Source organism: Sorex araneus, chromosome 1, assembly GCF_027595985.1.
Source record: "Sorex araneus isolate mSorAra2 chromosome 1, mSorAra2.pri, whole genome shotgun sequence".
NCBI lineage: Eukaryota > Metazoa > Chordata > Mammalia > Eulipotyphla > Soricidae > Sorex > Sorex araneus.
In genome coordinates, this window is record NC_073302.1 from 383,324,245 (window position 1) to 383,334,698 (window position 10,454).

The window sequence follows — 10,454 nt, forward strand, 5'->3', positions numbered from 1 at the left end:
TTTCCTAATGACAGCATGCAACAGTCCTAGCAGTGGGGACAGAGAATAAAGTTTAACCCAAAGACAATGAAAACCTCTTAAAGGTTTTTCTGAATTTCATGAGGTTTGGGAACAATCAGGCAGACAAAAGACCCATAGGTTCTACGCGGAATAAAAGCATGTAGAAATAGTAAATTATCCTAGAAAAATGTGAAATCAATACTTTCTTTTTTTAATTTGCTTTTTGGGTCACACCCAGCGATGCACAGGGTTACTCCTGGCTCATGCACTCAAGAATTACTCTTGGCGGTGCTTGGGGGATCATATGGGATGCTGGGAATTGAACCCAGGTCGGGCGCGTGCAAAGCAAATGCCCTACACACTGTGCTATCACTCCAGCCCCGTGAAATCAATACTTTGGAATTGTGTTTGATATTAGGTACCAGTTAATGTGAAAAAAAAGGTAAATATTACATTTTTAAGGGGAAAAATAGGAAAGAAATTTGGAGCAATATGTTTGTAAACTTCACATTCAACTGTCTAATGACTCTTTATTGAGGATTTGTTTTGTCTCAGACCCTAACATTTTCAGTACAGGGAATACAAAGATGGGAAGATGGAGAGTCTTTTTTCAAGGAGTTTGTGGTCTGGAAAGTGATACCCAGAGCAGTCTTGACTAGGAGCAATTCCAGGAAAGTCAGGAAACTGAGCACAAAGCCTGACATAACCCAAGTGTACATCAACTTAACTTTAGGAAAAGCATTACCTACCAAAAGGAATTTCTTTTAATAATGAATATAATATAAATGTGTGTTTTTGGTATTAAAATATGCTTTTTAAAATTAAAAAATGCAACTTTTTCATCAGCTTTTCTGCCCCTCAAGGCAGAGTAAGGTGAAATGGAAATGAAGTAGCACTCCTTTTTTAAAAAAATTTTTTTTAGTTAGTTAATTCCCAGTGTAGGAGTGGGGATAAAGCTAATTAACAATTTCAAGATCACATCATCTGGGCCTGAGTGATAATACAGTGGGTAAGGTGTTTGCCTTGCATACAGTAGACCTGGGCTTGATCTCTGACATCATCCCATATGGTGCCCTGAGCAGGAGTGATTCCTGAGTGCAAAGCTAGGAGTAGCCTCTGAGCATCACTGGCTGTGGCCCCCAAACAAAAACAAAACAAAATAAACCTCCAACAAAATAAAACTGTCTAAGAAAATTGTGTTATCTGTAGAGAATAATCAAATAACACATAAAGCCACTATTTTTTTCTCTTTCTCTCTATCTCACTTTCTAACCCTGTAAAAACCTGAAATAGAAGCCAAGCATTGCTCCCAAGAAAACTTCTGAGTTTCTGATCTTCACTGACTAGGAGGCATGATTATCACCATAGACTTAGCGAAGGGTTGCCTTTTTGGCAGTTAGGGATGTGAGGGTTGTGTTGTGTGATGTCAAATGCTGCACAAGCATCCAAGGTGTGTGTAGCAACCCACCTCCACTCAGTTGTAACATACAAGATGTGTGTAGCACCTCACACCCACCTAATTGTGACAGTCACTCTCAGTTGAAACTCACTGGCTTAGATCAATTATTCTTTGCACTGGAGCAAGGTTTTGTGCTATGGGAGTGAAGGAGTGGGGTGTAATGGATGCTGACAGTGTGGCAGATTTATTAGTTAAAGTTTTATTTATTAGATTTATTAGTCTATTAGTTCCATGGGTCTCTCTTCACATTGTGATTTATTTTGTGGTACCCTAAACATGGCACTTATCGTGTAGTTTGAGAAGTACCATGGTTACCTGTGTACCAGTTCTCCAGGCTCATTCATCTCTGCTCTCAACACACATGACAAGACCCAGCTATACCTTCTCAATACTTTGCTTTCTTCAACTTTTTTTTGACATCTGCCACCCTCATGTTTCTTTGAATTCTCTGCCTTCTTATCAAAAGCAATGTTCTCTGGCTATCTCTGAAAGTTCACTGTGAACTCGTGGAATGGGCCTCAGAAGAGTTTGAATCTCTAATATCTGAAGCACAGGACTTATAACACCTGGTTTTAGTAATAAGGACAGTATTAGCTAGTGTACTCACCACTTACTGGATGCCAGTTACCATGTTGACGCTGTATTTGTATGCCCCATTTAATATTAACTATTGTCACATGAACTAAGTACAGTGGTAATTTCTCCTCAGCAAGGCTTAGAGAGGTTAAAATGACCCCATGTTAAGTAGCTAGTAATAGGCTAATATAGTCATCGAATGTAAGTGATCCAACTCCCAGGCGTGGACTACTAACCATTTTTCTCCGAAATAGCCTCGTACTAATTCACACACATAATCATGGTGCAGGTGACCATTCTGCATCCATTTATAAGGCCTTTGGAGCTGAGATCTACATCTAACACTTATGACAAGTGCTAGGGAAGTTCAGTGGGCAGCTCCACTCACACTGGCAACACTGGAAATGTTTCTGGGCTACGCTTAAGTGTAGGACATACATTTGGACATACACTTGAAACAGCAAGAAATAGTACAAGGGGCTGAGGTAAGATGGAGTTTGCAATGAAGACCAGAATACATAGTCAACATTTTACATCTCCACACAGAAAGCCAGATAAGATGTCCGTGTCTGGGGAAGAACAGACTGGAAGAATGGTGGCCTCAGGGTGCTCAGAGTGCCTGCAGCTGGCTGTCCTGGAAGTTGGGTATGACTGAGTGAAAGACAGTTTTGAGATCCATTCCCTGTGCCTATGTCATCTTGTCCTTCAGGCTGGAAAATTCCAAGTTTTAGATAGCAATCTCAGAAGGAAAAAAAAAAGCACCTTTCCATCTATTATAGGGAGTTCATGGTCTACCCGCTACATAGCTTGGAGGGCAGTTGGAGTTATCAGTTACTCACTATGATTAAGGGAAACCAAAAAGCACTATTTATTATACCCCCTCAAATGTATCCTCTATCTGCCATTCAGAGCAAATAAAATGTCACTGTCCGAGACCCCCTTGTTGGGGTTCTATCTCAATATCAGTGTCCGTGGAAGGAATAACGGGGAGCCACCATCTTCCATTCGTAACTTAAGAGAAGTCTGGCTGCCATGGTGAAGACTCAAGGACCCCTTGTGCGTAAGATACAGAGTGGGTTGAGGTGAAGAAGTGAAGGTCAAATTCTGGATCTTAACAATACCCAGTAAGACCTAGGACAGGTGGTCTCAGCCATCATCATCCATTTCAGCAGGAGGTAAAATGTGGATTCAAGGATGCAATGAGATGAGGAGTTATTTGGGTTGAAGAAATGAATTGGAAAGGGAGAGGTATCTGAGATTATAGGAGGAATGCTGGAGACTCACCAAAACCTAACTGGTTTGTTACCTCACTGCTTTAAGGCCCTTAATCTTTTGATCAGAATTTTTTTTAATAGTTAATTTCATTTTGAATTATTTTCTCCACCATTTTTTTTCAGTTTATAAAACACTTTTGGCGGGCAAATAGATCTAGGTTACCCTCTCTGTCTCTGTGCACATTGGTTGTGAAACATTTATTTAAGTAGGACTAATGTTTTCCTTATAAAACAGGTTTGCTAGTTTTCAGGAAAATCATAGAGTTTCAAAAGCTAAAATGCTCTTTGGTACTAATGAAGAGTGGTTTTATACAAAAAAAGTTTCTTAAAGATGATGTGTTTGGTGTTATTGCATCAAATATTTACTTGAGCTTTGAATATTGGGCACAGTGTAGAGATAGTTATACTACAACTTGGAACAATTTGCACTTAACCATTAAACACAGAGCTGTATATTTAAGCAGAATATCAAATGGGAAAACCAGCTGTGTCTATGAACAAGAACAAATAAGAAAACCAATCACTCAGTAGATATCATCTGTGGCTCAGTAATGAGAGCATTCAGTAAATGCATTTTCTGGGAGGAATGTTTTATTAATGCCATGTCACCAATTATTTTAGAAATGACTAGAAAATAGTTGCTGAAACATTCCATGAAAGAGAATGGATGAAAGAGAAATGGAAATGGCTAGAGTATATTGTCTGTCACTTGTTTGGCTGGATGAGAAGATATTATTGGGTGGGAATAGCTGAGACAGGGGAGAAGCATTCTGGGAATGGTCAGTTCTAAGGGCAAATATGAGGAAGAGGTGAAGGGTTCAGGTCAAGGAAGGCATTGCAACCTCTACAGGATTCCTTACTGGGTGTGAAGTACTACAAAGGTTCTTAAAACAATTTTTTTTTCATTCAAAGCCCTGCCTTACTTACTGCATTCTATTTTAAGTGTTAAAAAAATTGTAACTTTTCAGTAGTTATTAATTACTTTAGAAATACAAAAAAGATTATTAAGCTAAAAACCACATGAATAAGCATCTATCAGCTTAAGAAATAGCACAATACCCATACCACGGAGACCCATATCCAGAAGCAAGTATCAAACAGAATTGTGTTTGTCACGGTCATTAATGTTGCACTATTTTTGTGATGTATGATCTATAGTTGGAATCATACATTATATAGCCTTTAAGATTGGTTCCATTGTACAGAAATAGACTCTATTATATAAAATACATTCTTGAGTTTTCAAGAGGTTTGATTTTATTATTTGGTATTTCCTAATAAATACTCCCCCTCCTCTGCAAATCCATTCCAACCAACCAAGATTATCTCTTACTTACAGATATTAGAAGATGTTCTTAAGAGAAGGACAAGACAAGGCGTTAACTGGGAAAATAACATTTTTTGATTTCTAGTTATCATCAAAGGGCTAGTACAGCATGTAAAGAATTCTTCTTAATAAAGAAGGAAAAATATAACAGAAAGCAGGCAAAAGGAAGAATAGACACATTTTTTAATACTAGACAAGGATTCTGTTACATGAACCAAAGCTATAAAGCATGATAACAACAACAAAAAAAGAAAGAATGATAACAAGTGTTGAGAAAATGTAGTGCTGTGACTTTTCACCCTCTACAGGTAGCACCATAGCACTCTCGTCCCGTTGCTCATTGATTTGCTCGAGTGGGTACCAATAATGTCTCCATTGTGAGACTTGTTACTTTGGCATATTGAATAAAACACAAAATTAAATCACTCATATTTGAAAAATATGGTTTGCTTTACCTAGTGAAGTTGAACATGACCATAGTACGATCATTTCATCCTGCTGCCAAGTCTATACTCTCGAAAAAGTTTGGCAGATGTAACTAGGAGACAGGTACCTAGAAGTTTGCAGTGTTTCTAGCAGGAAGATAACTGGAAAGCTCTGTGAGTTCCAAAGCAGTAAGAGAGATAAGTATGTAGAGACTACAATTATGCATTGCTTCATCAAGGGGATACAGTCTGGCAAATGTGTCACTTGTCAGTTCTTCTGTGTGAATGTCATAAAATATAATGATATAATCCTGGATGGGATAGCCTAAAGCTAAATACTATAGCTGATTGGGGCCATTATTGTACTTAAATTGTATCAGTAGCCAAAGCATCATTAAATGATGCATTACTGTAGTTCTGTAGTAAAAAAATCACACTGCAGTGACAATAGTCAGCTCTAATATATGCATGAGTGTGAATGATCTCAAAGGAATAAACTTGAACAAAAGAAACAAATTATAGGAGGGGCGGAGAGATAGTGCAAGAGATAGGGCTCCTGTTTTGCGTATTGCCAACCTGGCTTTATCTACAAAACCACATATGGTCCCCTTAACTGCTCCAGGAGTGATCCCTAAGTACAGAGCCAGGAGTAAGCCTTGAGCACTGCCAGGTATGGCCCCATTGCCATCCCCAGCCCAAAGAAATAAGTTATAGGAGAAGAGATGTGGCATTATTCCAATACAAATGTTAAAACATAGAGGTACATATTTTTTCAAGACTGAAAGGAAAACTAGGGAATAATTACAATATCCAGATAATGGTATCAATGGGACGATGCACTTAAGGAAACACATCTCAGGTTGCTGGCATTTGTTTCTTGACTCGAAGGAGAACAAATGAGTGTTTACCTTACGACTGTTCCTTAAACTGTACAAAAGTTTTCTATATAACTGTATCAAGACTATATTAAAAACTGTACTTTAGGGGCTGGAGTGATAGCACAGCGGGTAGGGCACTTGCCTTGCACGCGGCCAACCCGGGTTCGATTCCCAGCATCCCATATGGTCCCCTGAGTACCGCCAGGGGTAATTCCTGAGTGCAGAGCCAGGAGTGACCCCTGTGCATCGCCAGGTGTGACCCAAAAAGCCAAAAAAAAAAACTGTACTTTATAATTTTGACAAAAGGTAAAAATGGGCAGTAACTTCCTCCACACCAAGGTCAATATCATTTGGTCTTATTACCACTAAGTTTGCTCTTTGATCGCAGACCTTTCTATTCTATGAGCTCTTGCTTTATACCTTTTAGTCTTGTGTATTCTACTGTCTCCTTGATTCTTACTTAGAGCTTTGCTCACATAACCTCAACCTGGGACCCTATCCCAACACAGCCCTGTCTTGTTCCTACAGTACAGAATAACGTAGTGCCCTGTAAGAAACAAATGCTTTATGCCTAGGCAAGAAACAAGTAGCTTACTAAGTTCATTAAATACCGAAGTTCACTTCTTTTTTTTAATTTTTATTTTATTGAATCACCGTGAAAAAAAAATACAAAGATTTCAGGTTTAAGACTCAGTCATATAATGATTAAACCCCATCCCTTCACCAGTGCACATGTTCCACCACCAAGAACCCCAATATACCCCCCTCCCACCGACCCCCCCCACCTAAGTAGCTAATGATCTTCACTTTATTCTCTCTATACTTTGAATACATTAAATATTTCAATAGAGAACTCACCATTATTGGCTCACAGGTGATCATGGGAGGGGGGTGTTACCGGCATGTCCTCTGCCCAAATAAGATCCGTAAGCTGCCTCACGCGAAACGGACCTCTGCTCCTAAAGACTATGATCTGAGAGGTCTTCTAACCCATTTTGGCACCCAGAGTGGCTTCTTACAGAAATGCATCTAGACTGTGAACTGAGCTTAAATATCAGAAATCCAAAACCGCATGGCTGCTGTCGTGGCCGCATGAGCTCATAGAGTCTTCGTTTTCAGCAATGAAAAGAAATTATTAAATGATGCCTTTTCCAAAGTTTACTTCTATTAGAGACTTTTTTGCATGCTAAACAGTCTGCAAAGTGGTGGAGGCATAGCCCTTATTCCTGGCTTGGAACTGACAGCCTGTTGCAGTCAGCAGATAGTTTTCCCCAGGTCTGCATATCCTGAGTAATTGGGAATGGCTGCTGCTGGAGCAGCTATTTGTGGAGGGGCTGAGGCAGGTAGCTTATGTCTGTCCTAGGGTTAAAGGTAGAATTTTTGTAATAGATTTTCTATTTTTTTTCTTTTTGGGTCACACCCAGCAATACTCAGGGGTTACTCCTGGCTAATGCACTTAGGAATTACTCCTGGCGGTGCTCAGGGGACCATTTTGGATGCTGGGAATTGAACACAGGTCAGACGCATGTAAGGTGAATGCCCTACCCGCTGTGCTTTCGCTCCAGCCCCAGATTTTCTATTCTTAAATCTATAGTTCAAGTACATGAAACACAGAAGAGGACCAGGGTTACTTGTAGGAATATTGCCTGAATACATTGACATACACATGTATGTTAAATGTACACTTTAACATTACAATGAGGAAGATAATGCTTACTCAAGAAACCCAGGCCCTCAGATCTTTTTGTGTGAGCTTTTGTGGTATTGTTTTATTTCCTATTTATTTAGCATTACTCATGAGCTACCCTCCCCACTTCATCTTTGTTATGTTGGTTTTATCTCTTCAGCTCAAGATTTAGCTCTGTAAAGAACTTGCATTCGTCTTCCACATGGAAATTAAAAGCTAATCTTGCCGTGTTCATGCCCAAGTGCTTATTGATTAATTGCTGAACAGGGTATAGCATCATTATTGAACCGAATATTCAGAATTGTTTTAGATGTAACTGCTGCTATTGAACTAAATTTTCCCTGTAGGTTTATTTTCTTAAGGGAGGTGGTGGTGGTAGTGGGTTAGTTTTCTTATTATTGAAATATTCTCACAAGCGAAGATTCTAGCTTGTGAAAAACAGAAGAAACTTAATGGAATGTGGGGAAAATAACAAATTCTATGTTCGTGGAATGTTTCTTTTAAAATTTTAAAATTCAAAATGATATGATATATATCATACAGTGTACATTTTACAAAAACGTTTCTCTTTATAGCATCCCACCTACAGAGTAAAATTTAAGAGAAGTGCCTTATAACACTTTTCAAATATATCCTGTCATCTTAAACATATATTCCTTATTTTGTTACTGGAAATTGTTAGGTGTTCATGTGCCACCGGAAGCCATTGGAACATTAATTTTTCTTTTAAGTAATATGTTTTTTCTGAACAAAAATATGTAAACAGGTGATAATAGGAATCAAGTTTAAAGATCTATTTCATCATCATCATCAACATCATCATCCCATTGATTGTTGAACTTCTCGAGCGGTCTCAGTAACCGGTCTCCATTTGTCCTAGGCCTGAAATTTTAGAAGCCTCTCTTTACTTGTCCTTCCCAATGATGCCGCATTGGAGGCTTTTTCAGGGTCAGGGGAATGAGACCCAGTATTGTTACTGGTTTTGGCATATGAATACACCATGGGGAGTTTGTAAGGCTCTCCCATGTGGGCAGGAAACTCATTAGCTTGCCAGGTTCTCCCAGAGGAAGGCTGGTGGGAACGTGTGGAGAGGGGCTTTCAGCATGGTTGTGGCTAGGCTCCGGAGGTCTTCATGGGGGCTATGGGAAGCTCTACTTGGGGCAGGGAGGGAAGCTGGAGCTTATGTTTACAGATGTAATTAAACATATATTTATTCATATTTGGAAAGATGTGTGACTTGATGGTGAAGTTGTTTGGCCACACAAGATGGTCCTTTGGAGCTTCTCTTGGCTCACTGCCCAGAGGGTGCTCATGAGGGTGCCCTGACAGTGCTCATGAATCAATATGGCACATAGTCTGAAACTGGGCATCCCAGTTATAGACTTGCCTCTGGGTTTTTGAGCTATCTCCCTGGTCCTGTTTCTGCTTTTTTGATGGACTATTAAAATTTTGTGATATCCTAGAGACAAAGAAGTGACAACCTATAAATAGAGCATTGAAAAATATTAGACAACTTGAGTTACTGTAAATTTTAATCAAATCAATACTGAATTTTCTTCCCTCTGTGTTTAAGGGCAAATTTGAATTCAAAAGAACAGATTTCTAAAGGGTAGGTCTCATATGTTGCTATGGTTTGGGGTCTATCTGGATTTTTTAATAGTGTTTTCCAAAATCATTCCTGCTCTGTGGGTTGATATTTTTAGTGTCAATGATAATGGATGACTTGTTAATTCCATCTTTTATGTATTTATTTGCTGTTTTGGGGGATTTCCCAAGCAATGCCTTAAAATCCTAGGAGCCACTCCCAGCAGCACGTAGCCAACCAGTGAGACAGTAAAAATGTTCAGGCTGGAAATGTAATGTTGCTTGACTCTGGCAGTGCTGGGAGCCACCAAGCCATTACCAATTGGTTCTCTGGGTATTCTAGGGATTTAACTGTGGTGCAGAGGGGGCCATGCTTTGGCAGGAATCAAATTCAGTGTCTTACACTTGCAAGACATGCACTTTAGCCCTTTGAGATGTCTCACTGCTCCTCTACCTTTTAATTTATGGTTTAAAGTCAAGTCCTGGGAGACTGCAGGATAGTGATTTGGATAAAAATTAAATCCTTTGTAATGGATTACGGAGACACAAATTGAATATATTTTTAATAGACAGATGACAGAAGAAACTGTTGAAAGGATCAGAGCAGCATGAGAAACTGACTGAAAATCTATATGATTTCTTATCAAAATTCAAGGAAGAGCTAATTCTCACCTAAAATGTCAATGCCACAAGTAAAACATGTATGAATGTGCATATCATGCCTTCTGTATCAGAGAAGGCAAATTTATTTCTGACACTGGCTATTTACCTACTTTCCTCTTGCTTGTGGATTCTGTCTAAGATTTTTATCCTGACAGTCATGCAGGTTCCTAGGGAATTGGTTTATAGAAGCTCTTTGAAAAAGACAGAATCTGAGATCTTCTTGTGCTGCCTGACTTACAGAACAGAAGGAGACATTAATAGAAAATTGTGGGTTCTCTCTTGGAAACTCTGTCAGGGAGTTGTAACCAAACCCAAGTACAGGTGTTTGATGCTTTTAGGTGAATTTATTAGAGATACAAGGGTTGTTGTGGGCAGTGAGGAGATTGGGCTTATTCATGTACTAGTAATCTGAGAAGATGGTGGAATTGTCCTCAACCAAGTAGTTTACTTCTTGTCAACCTTTGTGATAACATTATTAGACAACATCTAACTGGAGATGAGGACACCTGACAGCCGTCAGTACTCTTTACAGAAGGTTTGTTATTTGCTTTCCTTTTCTACTCAAACTGGCTCTGTTTTAT